This window comes from Callorhinus ursinus, unplaced genomic scaffold, assembly GCF_003265705.2.
Source record: "Callorhinus ursinus isolate GAN/ISIS: 27379988/994484 unplaced genomic scaffold, GSC_fseal_2.0 scaffold18, whole genome shotgun sequence".
NCBI classification, from domain to species: domain Eukaryota; kingdom Metazoa; phylum Chordata; class Mammalia; order Carnivora; family Otariidae; genus Callorhinus; species Callorhinus ursinus.
Genome location: NW_027397080.1, coordinates 27,288,298 through 27,300,686, shown reverse-complemented (window position 1 = coordinate 27,300,686; position 12,389 = coordinate 27,288,298).

The window sequence follows — 12,389 nt, the reverse complement described above, 5'->3', positions numbered from 1 at the left end:
GTCCCCACGTCCCACCCCCAGACTAGGCCAGGCCCGTTCCACAGGTCGGTCATCGGTGCACCCTCCTTCATATAGTCATCACGCTGTGCACCATAACGATCTCCATGATTAGTCTTTAATGTCTGTCTCCTCTGCTGGGCTGGAAACTCCCATGCTAGTTCCCTTGGGCTGATGGAACAGATCACCCAGCCCGGAGGCTAGAAGGCCAAGATCAAGTTTGCAGCTGGCCCCAACCCCCACCCACCCAGAAACTTCAGGGAAGAGTCTTGCCTGTTTCTTGCCTCTTGCAGCTTCTGGTGGCTGTCAGGGTTCCTTGGCTTATGGCTGCCTTTCTGCAACTTCTGCCTCCATGTTCACTGGCCTCTTCCCTGTGTGTATCTCTCCTCTGTGTGTCCATCCCCAAACTCCCTCTAGCCTCTCTCTTATTTGAATACATGTGATTGCACTCAGGGTCCACTTGGCCAATTGAGGATAAACCCCTCCTCTCAGGATCCTTTACTTAATCACATCTGTGGGCAGATAAGGTATAGTCACAGGCTCCAGGGATTAGGATATGGACCTATATATTGGTGGTGGGGAGGCGCTACCCTTTCGCGGTCGCACTATGATTCTTAAAGAGCAGGGAGCACACGCCTCATTCCCAGCTGTACCCCAGCGAGGATAGGGCTCCTTTAGGATTCTGAGTCCTCCAGCACATGTCTATAAGCCTGCCAGAAGCCCCAGCTCTCAGTGTAAGGGAAAGCTAGGGCTGCAGTGTGTACAAACTCTTTTTTCTCTCTTTGGCCGCGTTGTCACTGCCCCCCTGGGCTGAATCTGCAGTAGCTATTCCTACAGGAAAGGAAAGTAGAAAATCTCTCTTCTCCCGAACTCACTTCTTGCTGAACCCCATCAATCAGTGTGTATCTGTGAAGGTCACCCAGGTCCCCAGGAGGGGTGTCTGGAGAGTGAATTTGTTCAGAACTGCATGTTTCCCAGACTCACTAGCCAACATCACAGGGAGTGAATAAGGCTGGTGTGTTTTCTGAAGCACAAGTTTTTCAGGGACAGTGTGGTAGGTACGCCCTGGTGTGGCTGAGCTACCGGCTCTAAGACTTGATGTGTAGTGGGGAAGATTGGGGTCCCTGTGCCTGGTGGATACAGAATCCTTCGGAGATGTGGGCTTGCCCCTCCCCCATTGCTCCTCCCTTCCAAGAGCACACAAGCCCCCTCAGCTTGACCCCAACTCCCTTCAAAGGAACTTTCCAGGCCAATCGACTCCCTTCTTTAAAGCTTGAATATGTCTTGTTTCCTGAGGAATTCACTGTGAAGACTTGTCATGGAAACTCAAGATCCCAGACTGCCCCCCAAGGGGAGACAGTACTTGGGTTTCTGAAGGTTCTGAGCACTCCAGATTAGAGAAGCAAGAAGCAGAACATTGAGCATCCCCAAGGCAAGGTGGCAGCTGCAAGAACGAATAAAGAATCTGTTCACTGCTTTGTGGATTTCAGGCAGGAGCCCCCGCACAAAGAGCTCCTTAGCTCGCTTCACGTGAACGGTGAGTTCTGCGAGGATGAACGCCATCCAGTTCTAACTCATGGATGGCAGAAAGTCAATAAAATCCAATGATTACAAGATAGAGAGTGGACACTTTGATGGCTTCAAAGAGACTGAAAATTATGTTTAAAACATTATACATGTAGCACAATCTCATTTTAAATAGCAGCTTGAGAGAATACAACTTTGCATCCAAATACAATAGTCCAAGGAGGTGTCTCAAAGTCTCTCTCTCTCTCTCTCTTTTCTTTAGAGAGAGAGAGAGAGAGAGAGAGCACACATGTGAGTGAGAGGAGGGGCAAAGGGAGAGGGAGAGAGAGAATCTCAAGCAGACTCCACGCCCAGCGTGGAGCCCCACCCAAGGCTCGATCCCACATCCCTGAGATCATGGCCAGAGCCGAAATCTGGAGTTGGATGCTCAACCAAATGAGCCACCCAGGCTCCCCTCAACGTCTCTTGATGGCACATAATATATTCTGGCATATCACTGAAACCTGGACTTTGTTTTCTGAACTCTCCAGCTATAATGCTTTTACACAAGGGTTCTACCACCTCATTATTTGAGAAGAAAAATAAAGTCTTGACCTGAACCTTGAAAGTCAGTGCTTTGCATTGAAGAGTCTTGAAGAGCACAAACTTTTATGTAAAGATGAAAGCTTGGGGCACTCATTTTATTTAAAATGAAGCAAGTGATGCCATGTTTTCAGAATTTATCAGTTGCCATTTATCTTGAAAAGCTACAATTGCTCTTAAATAATTTTTCAAGGAAAGAAATGCAATGTGAAATTTGTATGCATTGGGATGGTAGTTAACAGACTAACTTTAAGATGCCGTCCATTTTAGCATGGTCCCACTGTCGATGACTAGTTGGCAGCACATGCCACACCAGATTAGTTCACCACCACCAATGTGGTCTACAGTAGTGACTTTCTACTTCCTTCAACAGGATTGGTCCCTGGTGAGGGAGCTTGGATGTCACAGCAAGTCAAATTTACCATAAAATGTTCTCAGTGTTTGCTCTCAATTTCTGAACTTTCTGGCCATGAATGAGTACCAGCTCTCAGACCAGCACCAATCTGCTCACCGATCTAGTCCAATTCCCCTCTTGGTCCAGATTTATTAATTTTCTCGTTCATTTGTTGAGCAAATAGCAGTTGAGCGTCAAGCGGGTACCAGGCATTGGAGCCAAGATAAGGAATACTTCAGAGACAGTCCCACCCTCATGGCATTTATACTATTGTGGGGGAGACTAATCACAAACACAAATATGTGATATAATTTTAGGTTGTGACAGATGCTATTCAGAAACACAAAGCAAAGGAAAGGGGGAGAGAGTGAAGGGGTGGAGAGGGTCATGGAAGCTTCTCTGAGGTGGAAGAGGTAGACATCTGAGGCGGGAGGGACTTTGACTTTCTGGGAGAGGATGTTTCCAGGTAAAACAGCAAAGGCAAAGGCCCTGGGAGGGGAGGAGCTTGGTGTTTTTTGGAAAGGGAAGAAGGCCAGTTGGCTGGGAAGGAGTGAGTGCAAGAGAGAGGGGTTATGTGGTGAGGGTCGAGAGGTGGGTAGGAGCTAGATCACGCAGAGCTGTGGGGTCGGAAGTTTGGTAAGGACTGTACATTTCACGTTATGGGAGACAGATGGTGGGTTTTGAGCCGAATGAATTTGATGTGCAAAAATGGGGGTGGGGGCGTCCAGTTAAAGTTGAATAAGACTACAGCAATGGCTCCCAGTGACCCTCACCTTGTGGTATTCACACCCTTATGCAGACCCCTTCAACATTTACGAGGTCTGACTTGTGTAACTAATAGAATATTGCAGAAATGGAAGAGGTCAGCTCACGAAAGGCAGTGTGGCTTCCTCCTTGCTTTCACTCTCAGATCACTTGCCTGGCGGAAGTTGGCTGCCATGTTGTCAGGGTACTCACTTTTCTCCCTATGGAGAAGTCCGTGTGATGAAGGACTGAGTCCTCCTAACAACAACCACAGTGACTAGTCAGTCATGTGAGCAAGCTGTCTTAGAAGTAGATCGTCCAGCTCCAGTCAATGCTTCAGCTGACCACAGTCCAGCCCACCGTTTTGACTACAACCTCAAAAAAGACCCTGAACCAGAACCATCCAGCTGAGCAGCTCCCAAATTCCCCATCCATGGAAATTGTGAGATAGTTAAGTGTTGATGGTTCTTCAAAGATGCTAACCTTTGGAGTAATTTGTTATGCAGCAATAGATAGCTAATACAGGGAACGTTTTTGGAATCCTGGAGACTAGTTTATCAATGCAGTTTGCAGGACAATGAGGGGATCCTACAAGGGAAGTTTTCTGGTACATGAAGGTGAAGAGTGTTTGGAAATGAGTGTTAACCCCAACCCATGTCAGCGAGAATTCCAGAAAGCAGGATGAAAGGTGCATCCTGGGAGCTGGAGAAGAATATACACTTGGGCTGTCTTATATGAAACACTTGGCACAGCTCAGTGTGGATCCATTTCCCCTGATTCACTTTTGTGTCTTCTTCCCATCGGGGTAACACATCCATGTGGGACATCCGCCATGTCCTAAAATGAGAAGACTGTTGGTTGATGATGGTAGAAGCTAGTGCCCGGAGGACACTCATTTGCCTCTGCTTGCAGATCAGTGTGTGCTCTGAATTACCAACGCCACAGCTCCTCCAGAAATAACACTGTGAGAAGTCTGGGAGAAGCAATCTGTGGCGGGGCAACATTGCTCTGGCTTTGAGCTTTGGATGAGATTCAGTACATCAATCATTATTCCAAAGAGGCTCCTTTAGAATAAGTGTCTCCAGCCTTGCATTGAGCCCTGAAAACCCAAACAAATATTTGCATGTATTAGCTCTCCCAAATTAGTCAGATGACTTTTAGTACAACCCATGATTAATGCTAATTTTTCTTCAAAGCAAACACAGTTTTCTTGACTCTGAATGTGCATTCAAGAAGTGGAAACCTGATCATTCATTCCTTCAACCAAACTGGTGTTCTGGAAAATTACAACCTCTCATGCTGTTGTGGGGATAGTCAACAGCTATAGATTTGCATGCCGAAGGAATGACATTGAGAAATCAATTACAGTTATATTAAAAGGACTTTGATAATGCCAGCGATTGTCAAAGCGCCACGCCCAGCTGTCCAAGAAGGCAGAGGGACACAGAGGCTACACTATAGGGCCCCCGGAGGGCTGTTGCACCTGGCTCCCAGCTCCTTGGTGCTCCAGACCCCGAGAGTCAATACCATGGGCTGAGCATTGTTGTAACCCCTGGGAATGGTCTGATCCATAATGAGATACTGCACTTTTCTCTCGCCATTTCACTGTATGGACTTGTCATTTATAAAGAGAATGGACAATCTGTGGTTGACACCCCAACATCCATTATCCCTAAGCAAGCCGTCTAAATCAATCATGGATCCCATTCTCCTTTTCAGTGATTGATTTAGAACCAGCGAGGGTATTATTTCTGACTTCTAAACAGACAGGGGAAGTCTGCTGGGGACGGCAGCCTCCGGACAAGATGCTTTACCCCTGAGACTCCGTTCTTCATCTCTGTTTTCCTTCAAGAGCTCTTGCAAAGATTAAAATTCATCCTTATTAAGAAGAGGCTAGAAGTAAAATGAGGTCAGATTTTTCTAGAACAGTGGTTCTTAAGCTTTTGGATCCTGGGATTTCTTTACACTCAAATATGGTGTAGGACCGCAAAGAGTTTTTGTTTATGTGACGTATTTACCAATATTTACCGTATTAGAAATTAAAGCTGGGAAAATTTAGGAATATATATTTATTTATTTAAAATACAATCAGAAGCCCATGTCTACATTACCCTAAAGAGCACATTTTTAGTGAAAAATAACTACGTATTCTAAAACAAAACCCGTGTCCTGAGAAGAGTGGCATTGTTTTAAAGTTTTGAAAATCTCCTTCATGTCTGGGATAATGGAAGACCGCTGGGATCCTGTACCCGCTTCTGCATCCCATCAGTTGGGTTTTGGTTAAAGTATATGAAGAAAATCCTGCCTCACGCAGACAGGTTGACAAAGGGAGGCCCGCTGGAAAGGGCTAGCAGGATCCCTCAGGAATTCTTGCACCATACTTGCTAGGGTGTACCAGAATCACTGTCTAGAAAACCGAATATGGACCGGTGTTTCCAGAAACAAGCTACCGTGTTTCATCGAAGACAAGCTCTCCAGGCAGAGGGAAGGTGGCTGATCCTCTCCCAGAACAGGAGTCTGGAGCTTCTTTTATTTATCTGTGAACACACTTCCATGAGAGCTTTTGGCTTAAAACTTACATTTGACATTCTGATGGGCAGAATGTGCGTGTGCTAAACTGGCAAAGAATCCAAGCATCCCAGGATCTCAGAGTCAGAAGGGGGAGCTTAGGATCATCTTCGGGCTCCCTGTCTGTCTCCTGTTTGGTTCATGCCGCACCTGCGAGCAGACACTCACTACCTCAGGAGACTGCGTGTTCACAGAAGCATGGAACTGGGGATCCCCTGGCCACTATCTTACACACCATTAAGCCACTTACTAACGGTCCTACAGTTCATTACCAGCACAACCTGCGTCTTCGCAGGTTGTTTCTTTACTTCCAGTGTGTTTCTTTACTTCCTTACGTTAACTTTTTTTGAGTTTGGGTCATAAAAACATTTGTCCTTTCATGTGCCTATACTGAAGAAGTACTCCCTTCTGGGAATGAATAAACCACATCATTTGGTTTCACACAGTGTATGTTTCGGACGTGTGGGACACTTTTTGCTAAATGAACTGTCTGAATCAGCCGGATCAGTTAAAGGAAAGGAAGGTTTCAAAGTAAAATGTTTCTTTAGGGTACAGTGAAGACACAGCAGCTCACGTGGCCTCTTGGAGCACCTCCCACTCCCATCTTTGCATTTCTTCTTCAGGCTACCTGGGGAGGTCGCTGTCAGCACCCATGTGCAAGAACCTTACAGACCCTTCTACCCTAGGGGATACGCTCGCTGATCATCTCAAATCTTTTTGGCAGAGTGCGCAACGATTGTTGTTTTGCCTTTTACGTTTTATTGTGAACATTTTTACGGCAAAAGTGCAGCAAATAAGATAATTAACCCATTTCTCTGAATTAGCAATTTCAACATTTTTATTTTGTCACACTGGCTTTAAGTAGCCATTCCTTACCCCCCTCCTTCCCTTCCTTCCCCCCGCTTTTTTTTCCCATCAATAACTTAAAGCATATCCTTAACACCATGTCGTTTCACCTTGAAATGCTTCTGCAGCTATTTCTAAAATATAAGGGCATTACACACAATAGCATCATCTCATTTAACTTAGATTTAAAAATCCTGGGGTGCCTGGATTGCTCAGTTGGTTAAGCATCCGACTCTTTGTTTTGGCTCAGGTCATGACAGATTGTGAGATCAGGGTTGTGAGATGGAGTCCTGCATTGGGCTCGGTGCACAGTGTGGAGTCTGCTTGGGATTCTCTCTTTCCCTCCCCCTCTGGCCCTCTCTCCTCTCTCTCTCTCAAATAAATAAATAAATAAATAAATAAATAAATAAATAAATAAAATTTTTTAAAATAAAATAAAAAATAAAAATTCCTTAGTAAGAATGATTAGTCAGTTTATACTCTAATTTCCCACTCATTGCATTTGATGAGTATTATGGCTCTTTTTTATAATCATCCTCCTGCCCCTTCCACCCCGTTTTCCTTATGCCCTTGACTTGTTTTAGAAACTGGATCTGTTTCCTACGGGATGTCCCACATTTTGCATGTGTTTGGTGAGTTTCTTCCAGAGTCATTTAACTTGCTGATTTGCCCCTTGTTTGTTCCGTAAACTAAAAGTGAGGTTTATTTTTTTAATTCAATTAGCCAACATATAGTACATCATCAGTTTCAGATGTAGAGTTCAATAATTCATCAGGTGCATCTACCACCCAGGGCTCATTACATTAAAAGTGAGGTTTAAAGGCTTGATTAGATTCTTTGGCAAGAATACATCATGGTGGTACTTTCTGTTGGACTCTATTTATAGGTGTACTTACCATGGCATCTCATCAACAGGCACATAGTCTGGTTGTTCTACCTGTAGAGATGCTGAGACGGGCCAGTGGGTTCAAGTGGTGGACGGTCTGGTCCCTCCTTGTAAACGTCCCTGCCAACCAATGTCCATCAGGTTTTCCATCAGTTTAATCCCTGGACCAAAGATTTAATCTGGAGTTGAAAATGGTGAATGGTGATTTTTCTCCTGTTTTTATTCTGTGTATTAACTGGAATTTCTAAATTTATGAGCTGGAATTTTCTTGCAAAAAAGAACTTTTCCTCCTCAACTAGAACTCTTTGGTCACCTAGAAATACAGTTCACATGGAACAAGCAGGATGAATGCTTAGTTCTTTCCCTTCAGTCACCAATTCTCAGAGTAAAGAGTCAGTCTTAGCTGAGGTTGCTGTAGCAAGATACCACACACTGGGTACCTTCAACAATTCTTTTGGCTGGTGAGTCCAAGATCACAGCAGATTCAGGGTGTGGTGAGAGCCTCCCCCTCCCCACCCCCGCCCCTGGCTTGGAGACTGCCACCACCCTGCTGTGTCCTCATGGAGTGGGGAGACAGAGGGAGAGCCCCGAAGGCCCCACCTCTGACTATCTTCACACTGCGGAGCCAGGGTTTCAGCATTTGAATTTGGAGGGGATACAAACATTCCGTCCACAGCAGAGTTGGTGCTCTAGCTTCCAACAGTTGCTTCCATAGTGCCCAGTGGACTTTTTGAGCTACTGCTGCCATTCTTCTCTCTTCTTCCTGTTCTCACTCTGATTATCGTTGTGAACTCACGATCTTACATATTTGTTATGTGTCGATCAGTTACAGTCATTACTCTGGTTGATGCTCAAACTGTCCTGTCGTAGGCCACGGTGGTCCGACATGTTGGCTTTTTGACATGACCCCATTAATCTTTGCTTCCTTGCTTTCTGGCCCAACAGGAGCCCCCCAGATCAACTCATACATGTCCTGCCTCCAATTTAGACTTCACTATTTCTCTAAAGAGCCTTGTTTGTGTTAGTGGGGGAATGGTGTAGTCATCACTATTGAGTTGTTACTGCTTCTGTTAACTTAATTTAGAAAACACATATTTTTCTAAAGCAAAAACCTAAAGTATTCACAATTCATAGTGATATCGCCACTTCAAATTTAACATCACTGGGTTTAAATTCTTCAATTTTATGCTTGTGTGTCTTTTCTGTTACACTAAAAATCTTGATTTCTAATAATGATTGTATTGCTGTAATGACTTATTAACCTACAATACACATACAATAATTTCAAAATGCCGATATTGGTACTCACAAAAGACTACTGAATGAAGTTCAAATTTTCTTTACAGTTCTTTTCAATCTTAGAATATTCTACTAATGATATGCAGTCCAAATGCTGCATCCCCGAGTCATTTGAAATAGCTCTTTTATCCTTGTGGTATGATATCAGTTTGATATATAATTTAGTACTTGTTTGGATTTGTTTTTGAATTTTAAGGAATGCTTACCTCCCCCTACCCGGCCTTTTGATTTAATTTTCTTTTTGGAATATGTGAAATATTTCCTGATTCCAAAGTCAAAGCTTTATACCAAGATTTATTCAGAGAAGTCTCATTTCTATTTCTGCTTTGCCTCACAATCTCTCCCTCTTCTTCCCAGTATTTTTCCCACTGGTTTATCCTTCTTGTATTTCCTTTTGGAAATGTGAGAAAGTGTGTGTGTGCGTGTGTATGTGTGTATTACTATTCCGTCACCTCCTTTACTCAAAAGGTTGTGCACCATATGCAGTGTTTTGTGGGTGGTCTTTGCTTTTACCAATATATCTGACATATCACCCCATTTAAGAACACGGAGATATTCAACATTCCTTTTTACGACACACTGTGCTCCATTGTGTGGATTTTTCATACTTTATTCAACCATTTCCCTACTGATGGCTGTTTGGTCTGTTTCCAGTGTTTTACCATTACAAGTAACGTTGCCATGAGTAACTGAATATGTATGAGTAAATGAATACATCCTTCTGTGTTTTGCTTGTTTGTTTGCAGATGTATCACTGGGATGGGATAGTTTCCTAGAAATGGGATTGCTGCATGGAAGGATAAATGCATATGGGATTTGGCTAGATATTGCCAAATTCTCCTTAGGTTATTTTGTATTCCTACTAACAAAGGAGGCAAATTCTGATTTCCTCCCCACCCTCTACGATGGCTTTTGGTGTCAAAGTTTTTAATGTTATCCTGATAGGTGAGAAATAGTATTTGAGTGCAGTTTTCCCATTTCCCCTATTATGAGTGAGGTTGAGCAACTTTTCTTATATTTAAAAACCATTTGCTTCTCATTTTCTAGGAAATGTTTTAACTGTCATCCATTAAAAAAACACAATACTCTTTTTCTTCTTGACTTTTAGAAGCATTGTCTATAAATTCCTTCTCTGTGATATAAGTTGCAAATACGTTTCTCTCTTTACTATTTGTCTTTTGCCTTTGCATATAGTAGTTTCACCATTTAAAAGGCCTTTGATGTGTTTTGCTTTATTATTTATTTATTTATTTTTCAGATTTTATTTTTAAGTGATCTCTACACCCACCATGGGGTTCAAATCCACAATCCTGAGACCAGGAGTCGGCACACTCCACCAACTGAGCCAGCCAGGAGCCCGTTTTGTTTTATTTTGGGGAGTTGAATTTATAATCTTTTTTCCCATTGCTTCTGTATTTCAAGTCATAATTACTAAGGTTTTTCTCCACTCCTACATTACAAAGGAATTTACCCACTTTTTTTCTGGTACTTATATAATATCCTTTATCAAATTTAGATCTTTGGTCCATTTGGAAATCACCCTTTTTTCTTCTTCTTTTTTTTTAAGTCATCTCTACACCCAATGTGGGGCTCGAACTCACGACCCCGAGATCAAGAGTCACATGCTCTACTGCCTGAGCCAGGCAGGCGCCCCTGGAAATCATCTTGACATACTGTGTAAGGGACAGATTTATTTCCAAATGGAATTGTGATTGATTGTGGTTTTGACACAGTTAGTTGAAATGACTGTTGTTCCGGTTCATTGGCTAGCCTTAGTTAAAGTAAGACAATATCTCTCTCAGATTTTCAGTGCCTTGTCACTGAGAGGCTAAAACTCAAGACTACTTTAAAAGTTACAAGTCGATATTATAGGAATAGCTGTTACCTTCATTCCGCCTGTTGTTTTACGTTTTACGTGTTCTAACTACACTACTTATATTCTTGTCTCAACAACAGTGCAACTCATGATGTTACACAGGAAGCCAGGAAGAGTAAACTCTTCTTGCCGGCCAAGCTGTCCATTTCCTCTCAATTTCCGATGTGATGCTGTATACCCAGATATAACTGGGGAGAGAAGACTTTCACATTTGCTGTTGACAAACACATGCTGTTGGCTCACATGTGTCACAAAACGTTGCCCATGAGAACACTTTCCATCCTTGATCCCCATTAGGGGGGATCCCCTCTAAGTGACCTTTGGAAATGCCAGAGCTGACACTTCAGATGTATTAATTCAGAGAATTGCAAATAATGATATTTCAATGGCTTTTAGAGTTTTTTTTTTTTTAAGTTATCTCTACACCCTAGATGGGGCTTGAACTCACAACCCCGAGATCAAGGGTCACATGTTCTTCCAACTGAGCCAGCCAGAAGCCTCTATTTCAATGACTTTTAAAAGCAGACTTTATAATGATGATACTATAATAAAATGAAACCCAATTTGTGAAAATTTCTTGAATATTTTGAAAGGTGATCTATACATCAAACTTAACCAGAAATTTAAAAATAATAATCAATAAATAATAAACAAATAAATAACTTAACCAGAAATAAAATTGTTGGCATATTTTTATCAACCGATGAACCTTTTCTTCTGTGCTTTTTCTTTCTTTATTTTGTCATAAAATCTGCTATTCTTCACTTGTTGACAATAACAGAAGTAACCAGCAGATAGCAGGATGTGAACTTCTGTATTGTTTTTCCAGTAATGTGAAAGACCCCACATTTGCAGAGAGGCTTTCAGACCTCTGGAAAGCAGAGTCTTTCACCATATATATAAAGGATCCAGCATAATATTGTAAAATAAAAAGAGAGTTCTGGCTAGCTATCTAGCTCTGTTTCTTCCTTGAAGGAGGACTTTAACAACACAGTTTTGGGGATTTGTATTTTTATTAGGATGCCTCTGTCTTTAAAATCCCTGGCCCCCCAGATGCACCATATCTATGATAAGATTCAAGAATAATCCAAATAACTTTACGTTTTAGAAGTGACAATAAAACCAGAAAATCCTGGTGTTGAAAGAGACTTTTTTTTTTAATTTTTATTTATTTGTTTATTTACTTTTGAGAGAGAGAGAGAGAGTAAGCGGGAGCAAGCACAAGTGGGGGTGGTGCAGAAGGAGAAGCAGACTCCCTGCTGAGCAGGGAGCCTGATGCAAGACTCGATCCCAGGATCCTGGGATCATGACCTGAGCCCAAGGCAGACGCTTAACCGACTGAGCCACCCAGGCGCCCAAAAAAGACTTTAAAGCTCATCCCATTCAAAAGGAAATCTCTTCGATGTTTGTAAGTACAGCTGTGGGGTGGCAAGATTGGGGAGCTGCTTTCCTCCGTGTTGATAAACCAGAGAGTGGAAATGACAGAAGGGCATGCCATCCAACAAAGAGGAATGACCCACTTAGGGTGACTAATCGTGGCGGAGTCAATGTAATTGCATGCTTACTAGTGGTATCCTAGCACCAGCTAGTGGCAAGAATTAATGAAGACATTATATGCCAGGAAAAACAGAACTTTTACATTAAGGACATCTTACATCTCAATTTCTCAA